Raw genomic sequence first — 11,285 nt, forward strand, 5'->3', positions numbered from 1 at the left:
CTAGCCGGTGGTTCGCCCACGCCCCACACGGCGCAGCTGGCTCAGCCAACTGCTGTGGAGCGTGGAAACGCGAATGTTTTAGCAAAAGTAACAGACTTCCCGTAAATAGGTAGCCTGGGAAGGGGTTTTTGTTTCATATTTTAAAAGAGCGCATATGGATACATTTGTCTATTGTTCAAGACCAGTATCGTGCTCTTTGGAAATTTGACCAAAGCCGGGTCTTTAATGTGTAGGAACACACAGACTGCTGCTGTAGTTTAGCACACTTTGCTCTTAGAAAGGTGCACGCCAGAGAAGTGGCTTGCAATCTTGCTGCAAAACATCATCTGGAGATTAGGGTTTGTCCAGCCTGTATGTAGCCTCCTAGGGCTAACTTCACACTCCACCCTAGATGTGAACTGTGTCTGTACACACTGAGTGTGGTTCAGCAAGCCTTCCTCCAAAAGCCAGAATCTCTTGAGGTTAGAAATCCCTGATGAGCTTAATCCAGAACACAGAGAGGACATTCAGTCTTTGGTAAGTATGACTCTATCAAAGCAGCACATTTCATACATGGTAACTTAGCGAAACTCTCTAGATGAATAAGGCAGAAACCCACAAAAGAAAAGTTAACTTTAATATTGTAGCTTCAAAGTATTCCGAATTAGGAGGTGCTAGATAATAAATTAATCGGCCTTAATTGGCAGGTAGGAAAACACATTAGTTTCCACGATAACCAGAGGAAAGTTGCTGGAAGAGCTTTGTAGACAATTTTGGATTCTTTCCAACAACGCTTCATGATGCTGCACCCTACCTCAAATTTGATCTTTCTACTCCATCTCCCTCTAATATTTCCCCTAATTGTGCAAGATTGGGAACTACCTCTGCCCGGTAATGACTCAGGAACCAGACCTCTCTAAACTCCATTCTGGTGATTTTCCGTTTATTGACTTCTAAAAAGTGCACCCCTAGGAAAAATTTATACAAAACAGACTAGCCCAGAGATTTTTTCCTTTTGACTTTTATAAAAACTGTTGTTAGTAGGCAAATTCTGATACTATTTGTCCCCCCAATAATAGAATTTTAATTTGAGCCTACCACTGGGAATTTGGTTTGTGGTAAAACAGCAGTAGCCTACCACGCTTCATTCATAAGATCTTTGTTGGCATAGAGGTTGCTGTCCAAAGTCACCCTGAGTGACCAGGTTGCTATACACAGAGGGGTTATCTGTTAGGGACATAGATTCAATATGAATGGCTTTGTTGTTCTTTCTTTGATGATTGAGTTTACAAGTTGACTGCATGAAAGCATAACTGGCTAAAAATGGAGTATTCTGACTGGGCTATCAAATGTAAAAAGTCAGACCTGTGGATCTTCTATAGCAACAATAGTACTGTATTTGGGACATACTGTTTTGATAGGCCCTGTTGCCTCTGTAATCTTTGTAAAATGACATTGTACGCATATCAAAATTATTCTTTAAAAACCATCAATGGAATTCTTCTGAAAAACATTCTAGTAATTCCTATTAAGAGCAATATGAATCTTAATGTACTCGAAACCAATAATCCCATCATGAGAACCAGTAATCTCATCCTGAGGAAATAATTTGAAAGGAAAATACACATACATGCATGCGTGCACACACACACACACACACACACACACACACACACCGTACTATAGGTATAGGGCTGGTACTGGGGTGAGGCAAGTGAGGTACTTAGGTGAAAAATTGCAGGCCTGAATGTGGTACACCTCCTTAAACTTTCTACCCTTGGCACTTCACTTGCCTCACCCTAGTCTAGCCACACACACACACACACACACACACACACACACACGTATGGATGAAAAACAGTTCTATACACATAATGTAAAACTGTAAATGTCCAATAATAGCAAGAGATGAAGTGTCTTCATTAAAAATGAAGACAATTTAGATATAGAGAAAAGTGTATATGAAATAACACTAAGGTGAAAGTAGAAAACAAAATCATAAATAGGACATGATTACAAACATGAGAAAAACAACATGTAACATATGGATAAAGTTAGGAATAAGCCAAATGCAAGGGAGGATACTGTTTGTCAGATTATTTCATTAATAAACATTTTTTGCAATTAAAAGACAATTTCCTATTAACTACAGGATAAAACTTAAACTCTTTAGCTTGGCATTCCAGGTCCTGTGAAATCTAGTATAATTCTGTAAATATATGAGAAACTACCAAATTGTACACTTTAATAGGGTGCCTATGATGGCATGTGAATTATATCTGCATAAAGCTGTTATCAACAAACATACAAAGGTTACATGAGACCTGTCCACACAGGCTGCTGGAGGTGAAAGGAGGTAGTAGGCTCTATTCACAGTCTCTCAAGGACCCAGGCTAGAGGTTCCACCACATTGTTTCACTGCTGCCCCAACCCAAGTCCTCAGGGTTTGCCTCAGGAGAGCCAAAGAGCACCAGGAAGTCACAAATGAGTCATGAATTGCTCAGGCTTGCAAGTGGCACACATCACTTCCATCTACAATCTATTGCCAGACCTACTTGCAAGGTCCTGCCTATCTTCAGTGAGATGGGCAAGTGGCATCTTCCTGTGTGCCAGAAAGCAGAGGAGAAGAGAATACAGTAGAATACAGTAAGCAACAAAGTCTCTTCCACAAGGACAAACTGAGACCGTATTATGTTTCAGGTACTGCTTTAGGCACTTTACATACATTACATGAAGGTGCTGTTGCTGATAGTAATAATATAATAGCTAATTTCTATTGAGCTTACTATGTGCCTGGCACTATTCTACAAGCATTGTGTGCATTAAATCATTTAATCTTCATAACCACTCTTTGCAGTGGGTACTATTATTCATCCATTTTACACATGAGGAAACTGAGGCACAGAGAAGGGTAATAAATTGCTAAGGTCTCATAGCAAGTAAGTGGCATGGTCAAGATTTAAACCCAAGAAGTTTGACTATATAGCACCTGAACTCTTAACCACTATACCGGTGGCTTTCAAGTTATTTTACCATGACTCACAGTAGGAAATACGTTATGTGCGTCAACTGAAAAAAAAAAGCACAACCTAAAAGTTGAGAATTATGTTTTACGCAGCAGACTTGCTGAGGGAGACAGCCTCTCTGAGAGCTCTGAGGGCTGCTCCAAAGAGGTGAGGGAGGAGCCAGGATATGTAGGAGTTTTTGCAACAAAGACCTGGTAGTCGGAACATCAAAAGATTATGGTTAATTAAAGAAAACCAGATAGCTCAAGTTAAGGAATTTAGCGATTTTCTATGTATGGGAAGATGCAAGAGTCTGGGCTCATTGAAGTTATTCCTTTGATATGCACCTTAGCTATCTAGGGACAGTATCCTGCTTTTTTCCATCCTGAATCCCCTCAGGGTGCACCGTTGGGGGTGGCTGCCAGTGGCTGATGGCTTGATGGCCACAACATTCTTTTTTTACCAATATGGCAGGTGACATTCTTCGTTCACATATGTGACACAGAGCACATATATGTATATATCACAGACACAAAAGACCCACAAAACAATTTTCATCCTCATTATGTGTGGCATACTCTGATATTGCATATTCTGTTTTGTTTTATTTTTCTAGTATTGATTGCAACCATGATTCACTCCTGATTCCATGATAAATGATTTCGTGGTCCACTACTGAGTCATGGTCTCCAGTTTGGAACTGTGCCCTCCATCCATACCGTGGCCTCACCACTACTCCTCATTTCAGGTAGCAGGAAAACTGATAACGACACACCAGGCACCTGACAACAGCAGCGCCAGGAGAAATCCACAGGGTGAGCATTCCTGTCATGCCAACAAAGGCGTCTTTCTCCCCACCTCTGCCCACTCCATCCTTCGGTACCCTTGGCTGAGCAATCATCAGTTTGGAATGAGAACGCCTGAGATTGGTCCTCTGGAAGTGGGAAGCCGGGAGAGACAAAAGAGAAAGAGCGTGGAGGTCACAGGAAAAGGACAGAGGCTTCAGCTCCTGTCATGGAGTGGGCTGGACATAAGAAGCTCAGGGAACTGGTCTGTCGGGGAGCCGTGTCAATATTTATTTATGTTTGTTTGCAAGATGAGGTTTAGATGGCAAACATCATTGGGAGAACTGTCAATATTAACCTTCCTCATAGACTCATAGATACTGCAGAACAGCAAAAAAAAGAGAGAGAGAAACAAACATTGTGTCACCTTTAGCACAACCGTTCAATAAATTCTTGTGAATAATAATATCCATGGGTGCCTTCCATGTATCAGGCACTTCAAATTCATTGTCTGATTTGACCCTTACAACCTCCTGGTCAAGACAACTGACTATATTCCTTTCCCATTTGGGGCATTGAAGAAACTGAGGTTTGGTAATATTAATTGGCCCAATACCAACAAGTTAGTAAGTGGCCTTCTTTTAAAATTTTGATATTTTGTTCATCATGGATTTTTTGGCATTAATTTCAATTTTTTAAATATTGCATTAAAATATAATCTATCTCGATTCCTGAGATTTTTGGCGCCCTCCTCCCCTTAAATTCCGCATAGAGGCAAAGGCCTCCCTCACCTCACAATGCCTAAGAGCATCAAAATAAAAAGGAACCAACCCCCAGGGGTGGAGTTATTCGCACAGAGCATTCATTATCCACACCATGAGCGCTGGTGCCGGCCACACTCTTACAGCGCATGCGTGAGAGCACGTGTGAGCATCTGTGGGCTTCGGCACAGTTTCCTGCCCCTGCAGCAGTGACTCCACCCTTTTTCTTCCAGTCAGAAAAGCCTAAGAGAAAGCAGATGACTGAGGGAGGCATTGTATGAAATGCCTAAGGCATTGATGAATTCTTTATCCTGAGGTGGGGTGGCCCTGTGGCTGAGAACCTCTGCGGCCTGCGGCTCCTGCTTTCTGAGCGAGGGGACTTAGTACACTAGTGGCAAGAGGAGAGACTTACCCATCCGTCACTGCGAGGGGAATGGGCCACGTGGCGTTGCCAAATCTGGCTCCCTGTGCACCAATGCCGAATAGCAATACGGAGACAGAGAATTGGAAGATAAGAAATAGAGAGGCTTTTTATTTTCTTTGCCAGGCCAAGGGAAGACACAGTAGGCTAACGCCTCAAGAACTGTGCCTCCCTCCTTGGGGAATCGGAGAAGATTTTATACGTGGGGCTCGCAGTCTGCAGTCCGGGGGTATGTGATAAGGATCAAAGTAGTGAAGGTCTTGCATTTCTTTTCTTCTGCAAATTCATGGCCAAAGCTGACATCAGGTAGCTCTGCAACCGGGTCTGGTGTCCCTGAAGTTATTGGCCCGTGACCTTCTTTCTGAAATGAAGAGTGCTACAAGGGAGTGTAGAGGGAGAAGAAATGTCAGGTGCAAATGGTAATTTGTATGGAGTCAGAGAGTAGTCAGCTTTGTGAAGGACAAGTCTAGCTACAAGTGTTTGTTAGTAGTAACAGCTGAAGAATAACCAAGATTGCTTAACTCTTTCAGGCCTGTTTATGTTGTTTCCCCAGCCTGTTCATTGTTTCCTTATTTTCCTTGTTTATCAGAAAAGTCTCATTTCTATTTTTGCTGCAACAGTAGTGCAGATAAATAAGTCTCCTGCACTCCAATTTAGGAATAGGTTACTGGTGAGATTGAGGGGTCTCCTCATTTATCTGGGGTCCTGGTTTTGGAGAGGTGGAGTGAGGTGGGTGCAGGTCAGTGAACCTACAGAATTGCTAACACAGGTTCTGGTATTTGTAGGCAGCTTGTCACTCCCCATGAGCATGGACTTGGATGACATGATCGATAACTTCCTGGCTACCAGCCCCTGTTTCATCCTCAGTGGCCAGCACCATACCTGTCCTGAGAAAATCTACTAGAAGAAAAGATCTCTGTGCATAGGTAAAGCACATGTAGTATTAGCAAGTTTGGTACCTTTATGGAAGAAGTGTATTCAGTCAACAAATTCATTCACTTATCCAATAAATATTTACTGAATGTTTAATGCCAACAGTTACTGTTTTAGGTCCTGGGATTACAGAGATAAACAGGACAGTCTCTGATCACATGCAGCTTCCTTTCTAGCGGAGAGAGATAAATAGTAAACATACCTAAAAACAAGCTAATGTAATATCTGGCCAGATAATGTTAAGCCATATGATGAAAACAAAGGAGGTGATCAGGATAGAGATGAGGGCAGGGTTGGCAGCGTTGGCAAGGAGGATGGAGAGAGAGGTGAGGCATGTGCATACCTAGAGAGACACATTCCAGCAGGTGAGAAGAGGCCTCCGTGGACCTTGAGGGTGGTTGAGTTGTTTTGTGTGTACATGGGGTGGGGGGAGGGGGAGTGGTGGAGAAGCAAGGAAAGATGGTGACTCTTCTTGCTTGCTTGTCCTCTGGCACAAGACGCCGCAAATGCCTAAGCAACAATCAGAGCTTATCATTTAATGGCACTCTTGCTGCTTCCCAAAAAAAGTATCTTTATTATGATAGTTTCAAGATGCAATAATTTGTGCTTTCCTTTCCTTGGATGGAATGTCCCAGAATGCCCCAACCACTGGACCCCTAAAAACTTTACTGGTGTGGCATGCATCCTGAGTCATGATGGGGTTTATTTCCCACCCTCTGGAGTACGTTTCTTTCCAAGTTCTCCAATGTGCTAGCCATTTCTTGCTCAGACAGTCCCATTAGCATGCTTTCATTGGTATAGTGGATCAAGGTGGGATGTCCAGAGGTCCAGATATCTTTGAACTACAACAGAAAGAAAGACAGTTAACTGAGCCCTGGGGAAAATCTGTAAATGCATACTGTTGTGTGTTCTGTCTGAATACAAAATGTCTTTGATCTTCCTTATTGGTGAGAACAGAAAAAATCCATTTGTCAGCTAAACATAAATGCGAAGAACAATTATTGCAATAGACCATGGAATCTAAGCTGGATAAAGAGGGAATCAAGGATGAGGGGATGCTGACTGTCTAGGGAAGGTGGAGGTGATGGACAGTGAAGTGAGGTAAGATTAGTGATCAGAGGTCTTAATGGCGCCAAAGAATTAATGAAGTATGAGTGTTAGAGGCAAGGGAAAGAGGTATTGGTCAGGATGCAATGCTGAAATTTGAGATTTAATGGTAGGAGATTTATTGGTAGTAACAGTAAAGAGAGGAAAAGTTCATAACAATTGAAGGGGGTCAACTAAATGAGATATCAGAGGCACCAAGAATTATATGGATGTTGGAAGTCTTGGAGAATGGTTACAGAAGGGGTGGTGAAAAGTGGAAGTGACCCTGGGGTCAGTAGAAGGGATAGTGGGGCTTACAGTTTGATGCCATGTACTTGAAAGTATCTGAGATGTTGAGAGAGGAAATAAACGAAAAGCTGCAATATCCCAGGAGGATATTCACCTCACTTTTAGGCTCAGTGGAATGAAGACTGGCAGAGGAAAAACAGCCCCCCTCTTAAGAGAGCTGCAGGGGAAGCATCGTCCTCCAGGGGGCGCTGGTTTTCACTTACAGCAAGTTCATGAACCCAACATTCAGAGAAGAGATGGAGGATAAAAGTACAAGGGATTCTGGCAATGAGGCTTGTTGGCAGTGGTCTGTTGATAGTGTTTAATAACCAGGCCTCTGGGGAGCGGGGAGCGGGGAAGGTCTGATTTGCAGTGATTGCCAGTTTCTGTGGAGTAAATCCTCCCCACACCCCTCAGTCCAGCCTATTTCAAACTGCCCAACCTCGAGGGCCAAGATCAGGGTGAGTCAAGGGAGGCACTCGCTCACAATTTAATGCAGAGCCAAAAAACTCAGTAATCACGATGAATAAGATTTTAAGACGATATTTTTTAAAGAAATAAATTTATTAAACAAACGAATGTGATGATTTCATATAGGGATAACAACATTGAAAGAATAACGGGGTGGGGAGTGCCTCAGGGCGGGGGAGGGACTCCTTGGATGTGAGGAGGCCCCACATTTCATTATAAATCTTGAGTACTCTGCGAAAATCCTGAAAGAAGCCTTGTCTGCTGCTGCAGGCATCATCAGTTTGCTCAGAATCAGGGCTTTGAATCACCAGTAGAATCACAAGACTTTGTCGAGAAATGGGAGCACGCTCCCGAGAAACTCACGGACTTTTGTTAAGAGAAAAGGAAAGCCCATTGTCAAAACAATTCGCCAAGCTTGAACATTTATGAGAGTGAATGAGTCATAAATCATTGTACATTTTTTAATATTATTTCTGAGAAAGAAATACATTTTCAATGCAATAAAAACCCACTACATGCACCATTAGGAGTGTATGTTTTTATGTGCATTCTTCCAGGGAGGACTTCCAAGCTTTCTTTTAGATTCTCAAATGGGTTTCTGACCCCCACAAAAGTTAAGGTTATCAGAGGGCAGCCTCCATAAAATATAAATGACAAATATATACACTATAAACCCATTGACTGCAGCATGTCTACACACACATGCAACTTGTTTCATATATGTATATATGAAACTTCTTGGGGGAAAATGTTTTCTGAAACTTGTGATTCGTTCTGATTATGAATGCAGAAAAATCCCCAGCAAGTTTTATAGGAAGTAAAAGTATAGTTGAGAAAAGGCTCTAATTCCATGCTAACCAAGCAAAAGGAATTGAGTTTTCTAAGAGAACATTTCTCGGTAAACCTAACAACTAAGTAAAGGGTTATGTGTATACCATCCCTTCTTTGCTCCTTCTTCCCTTCTGCTGCCTGGATTGTGGATGTAATGCTGGAGCTCAAGCAGCCAGCTGGAATCATAAGACAGCATGGAAAAAGCCGCAGGATAGAAGGAGCCTAGATTCTTTTAATGGTGCCGCTGCCATATCAGGCCTGGAGTGCCTTCCTTCAATCTTCTTTTTCATGATAGAAAAATATAAACTTCCATCTTATTTATGCTACTGCTTGCCACAAACTCTGCACAGATGTTCCCACTTATGCATTGTAATCACCCCAAGAGGTAAGTATTGTTATACCAGTTTTATAGGTGAGGAAGCCAAGACCTACAGAGGCTGAGTAGGTGGCAGGTTGAGTTAGGCAGTCTGGCTCCAGAACCAGTGTTGTTACTCCGTGCCAGGCATTATTCCAAGCCTGTTAATGTAAGTAATCCCTACAGGAAACTTACAAGACAGTTACTATTATTCCCCCAATTTTTGAAAGAAGAAATTGAGGCACGGGAAAGTTAAAAGGTACCACAGATCATAGCGAGTAAGATGGAGCCAGGGTCTAAGGCAGGTATCTGACTCTGGGATTCACTGCTAACACTCTGCGATACAGCCTTTCTCAGAGGGCTGCTTTTGTCCAGTGAATAGGCATCAGTCATCTGGGTAAACCTGATTTAGGACCATGTGCCCAGAGTTGGCCTTGATTTAACTATGGCATTGAAGAGGGATCAGCATTGTAGCATTGCCAATGCCCAAACTATATATAGACATTAATTTTAAAAAGGCAGAAACAAAAGACAATATTTGCAAAAAATTCTCTTCAGTAGTCATTTAAAAAATCTCAAAGAGGGCTTCCCTGGTGGCACAGTGGTTAAGAATCCACCTGCCAATGCAGGGGACACGGGTTCGAGCCCTGGTCCGGGAAGATCCCACATGCCGTGGAGCAACTAAGCCCGTGCGGCACAACTACTGAGCCTGCGCTCTAGAGCCCACGAGCCACAACTACTGAGCCCGAGTGCCACAACTACTGAAGCCTGCGCGCCTAGAACCCGTGCTCTGCAACAAGAGAAGCAACCCAATGAGAAGCCTGCACACCTCAACAAAGAGTAGCCCCCGCTCACCGCAACTAGAGAAAAGCCTGCGTGCAGCAACGGAGACCCAACGCAGCCAAATAAATAAATAAATAAATAAATTTATAAAAATATAAAAAATAAAAAATCTCAAAGAGAGCTATCCTTGCAGCAAAGCTTAGAAAGATATTTACCCAAATCATAATCTGATTTAATGCCCCCATATACGAAAGTTGTATTTGTCTATTTTAAGAGTATCAGAACTTGTTTGAGAAGCGAACACTTATCTGATGTTCAGAAAAATAGCATATTGTATGTTCCTAGCCTGGAAATCCCTGGGCAACCAAAAGTCAAAGTAATTGTCAACATGTATTAGTCACAGTCTATTGGAGTTTGAGGATGACTGCTCTTCATTTCCTGAGCTGAGAATAAATTGAGCCATAGACACAAGAATACAGAAATCAAATATCAGCTTTGTTTCTGACAAGCCTGAGTCGGAGAATAGGGTTTGAACTTTGCAGCCAGGATCCATCGTGTGCCCCATGCACCTGGATTCAATGTGTCCACCAGGGCCATGCAAAGCTGGACCACTGTGTCTCCCTTTCAGAGGTTAGTCATTTACCTGGTAGAAAATGCATGCAACCCAAAGACAGGCTTTCTTTCTCTGACACAGAGAGAGAGAGAGAGAGTGAGAGAGAGAGAGAGAGGGAGAGAAGATCTGGAAAAGGCTGTCCCAAGTATGCACAATTCAAATTCAGGAAAAGTCCTAGATTCACTGAATAAGTCACTCCACCACCCTTAGAGAAGAGTAAGTGAAGGGGCAGGTGAAAGGGAATGAATGTTGTCCTCTAAAGAGTTGCCGGAGAGCAGACTGTCCTACTTTATGGGGGCAATGTGGAATCTAGAGACATACAACCAAGAGGTCCTGCTAAGATGACTCGAGTGAAAGGCAACGCGCCAAGAGTTTTATATGACAAGGTGACAGGTAGTCTGACTCCAGAGGCCCCATACAGAAGCCCCACACTGCACGGGCAATTCCAGTGTGGGAAGAGCAGTCACCAAGGGCCATCTTGGATCAGGGGACCCATCGCATCAAAGGAGTGTCATGTGCGAGTCATTGTTCAATCACAAGTATGCATCATTCTCGCCACCCTTAAAGTGGGTTCCAAAATGAAGGGGGGAGTGTGTGAAATCGCCTCCTCTGTGCAGCCTATTTACATTCAGGTTTTATTAATTCAGCCTGTAGGTAGGCATTAGTGCTACCTTACAGGTGAGGTCTTTAAGGCTCAGAGGGGTTAAGTGACCTGCCCCAGACTATACAGAGCTAAAAAGAGGATGAGGCCAGGATTGAATATTTTAGAAATGCCCTTCTCTTTGCCTCTAATCTCACTGCCAAGGAGAAAATGATCTTCCAAGAGCTTGAACCAGGTTGAGTATAACATTAACTGATCTGTACCTTAAGATCTCTCAATAAGAGTGGTTATAAGATCTATAAATAAACAAGGATCATGGCCAGGGAGCTATGAATATGTGATGAGTTTAGAATTTTTTCCTTTTTCTGGCTCA

The 11,285-nt window shown here is 42.8% G+C and overlaps 1 long non-coding RNA gene across 10 annotated transcripts in view; it reads right to left on the reverse strand.

The window, feature by feature from the left end:
* Positions 1-5,034: 5,034 nt before the first annotated feature.
* The window catches only part of LOC309666071, a 116,886-nt gene continuing 110,635 nt past the window's right edge, over positions 5,035-11,285 (reverse strand). For all 10 annotated transcript variants that reach the window (XR_014266849.1, XR_014266850.1, XR_014266851.1 and 7 more), the window contains one exon: positions 5,035-5,327. This is a non-coding gene — a long non-coding RNA (uncharacterized lncRNA). The remainder of the gene's footprint in view (positions 5,328-11,285) is intronic.

Source organism: Balaenoptera physalus (assembly GCF_965194825.1).
Source record: "Balaenoptera physalus genome assembly, chromosome: 8".
Classification (NCBI taxonomy): domain Eukaryota; kingdom Metazoa; phylum Chordata; class Mammalia; order Artiodactyla; family Balaenopteridae; genus Balaenoptera; species Balaenoptera physalus.